The sequence below is a fragment of the Penaeus vannamei genome, chromosome 3, assembly GCF_042767895.1.
Source record: "Penaeus vannamei isolate JL-2024 chromosome 3, ASM4276789v1, whole genome shotgun sequence".
Classification (NCBI taxonomy): Eukaryota; Metazoa; Arthropoda; class Malacostraca; order Decapoda; family Penaeidae; genus Penaeus; species Penaeus vannamei.
Window position 1 is genome coordinate 31,016,415 of NC_091551.1, and position 2,500 is coordinate 31,018,914.

Below are 2,500 nucleotides of genomic sequence, written 5' to 3' on the forward strand. Positions count from 1 at the left end.
TACCTGTATTAATGTCAAAATCAACATAGAAAATTGATTTTCTTTGAACTTTCTCTGTAGTATTTTATTAGTTTTAGCCTTTATTTTATTATAAATGGACTCTGTTATTATTATTATCATAATTATTGTCATTATTCTTATGATTATCATCATTATAGTCAAGATCGTCCTGATTATCATTATTTTTATTATCGTTTTTGCAGTTATAATGATTATTATGCCAATTATTACTGTCATTTTCATCATTATAACTATTTTCATAATGATAATAACAATAATGATAATTTTAGATATAATAAAGACATTATTATCAAAACAATAATAATGATATTATTATTATTTCTATTGTCATTATTGGTATAAAAATGATTAGAATAGAGTTTATCATTGCTATTATTGCAGTAATTATCAATATTATCATTATAATTATCATTTCATTATCATTATCATTATTATTTTTGTCTTTATCATCATGATTAACATCATTATGGTTAATAGTAAAGGAATTATCATGAAAATCATCATAATTACCTGAATTAATGTTAAAAACATAATAGTTATCCTTTAAAAGCGAGAAAGGGTTTTTTCGACCTTTCTCTCAAAAGGCTGTAATACGCTAGATTTTGTTTTTTTTCGACTTATGGGATTATATTAGTTTTACCCTTTATTTCATTATAAATGGACTCTATGATTATTATTATCATTATTGTCATTATTCTTATGATTATCATTATAGTCATTATCGTCATTAGCATTATTGCAGTTGTAATGATTATTATGCTAATTATTACTGTCATTTTCATCATTATAACTATTTTTATAATCATAATTTTAGAAATAATAATGACAATAATGCTCATAGTAATAATAATAATGATATGATTTCTGTTGCCATTATTAGTATGAAAATTATTAGAATAGAGTTAATTATTGCTATTATTGCAGTAATTATCAAAATTATCATTATAATTATCATTTTATTATTTTTATTATTATTATTGTCATTATCATCATAATTATCCTCATTATTGTTAATAATAAAGGGATTATCATGAAAATAATCATAATTACCTGAATTAATGTTAAAATCATCATAATTATCACTTAAAAGCGAAAAGATGGGTTTTCTCGACCTTTCTCTGAAATGTTTTGGGATATTGTTAGTTTTAACCTTTATTTCATTATAAATAAAGTCTATAATTATTATTATCATAATCATCATCATTATTGTTATTATCGTCATGTTTATCCTTATTATCATTATCATTATTGCAGTTATAAATGATTATAATGCTAAATATTACTGTCATTTTCATCATTATAACTATTTACATAATGATAATAACAATAATGATAATTTTTGAAATAAGAATGACAATGATGCTCAGTATAACAATAATAATTATATCATTGTTATTTCTAATGTCATTATTAGTATGAAAATTATCAGAATAGAGTTAATTATTTCTATTATTGCAGTAATTATCAAAATTATCATTATAATTATCATTTTATTATTATTATCATTATTATTTGTCATCATCATCCTAATTATTATCATTATTGGCAATAATAAAGGAATTATGAAAATCATCATAATTACCTGAATTAATGTTAAAATCATCATAATTATCATTTAAAAGCGAAAAAAGGTTTTTTTCGACCTTCCTCTCGACTTATGTCATTTTTATCATTATAACTATTTAATAATAGTAATAGAAATAATGAGAATTTTAGAAATAATAATGACAATAATACACATTATGATAACAATGATAATGACATTATTATGATTTATATTGTTATTATTGGTATGAACATTATTATTATTATCAATTAGTATTAATAAATTATCAAAATTATTATTATAATTATCATTTTATTATTATTATCATTATTATTATTGCCATTATCATTATAATTATCATTATTGGCAATAATAAAGGAATTATGAAAATCATCATAATTACCTGAATTAATGTTAAAATCATAATTATCATTTAGAATCGAAAATGTTTTTTTTCGACCTTTCTCTAAAAAGGCTGTAATACGCTAGATTTTGCCGTTTTTTCGACTTTTCAGATTTTATTAGTTGTAGCCTTTATTTCATTGTAAATGGACTCTATTATTATCATTATCCTCCTTATTGTCATTATTGTCATATTTCTTATGATTATCATTATAGTCATTATTGCCATGATTATCATTATTATCATTATCATTATTGCAGTTGTAATGATTACTATGCTGATCATTTCTATTTTCATTATAACTATTTCTATAATGATAATAACTAATGATTATTTTAGAAATAATAATGACAATAATACTCATTATAATAACAATGATAATGATATAATTTTTATCTTTATTGTCATTATTAGTATGAAAATTATAGCAGTAATTATAAAAATTAATATTATAATTATCATTTTATTATCATCCTTATTATTATTGTCATTATCATCATAATTAACATTATTGTTAATAATAAAGGAAT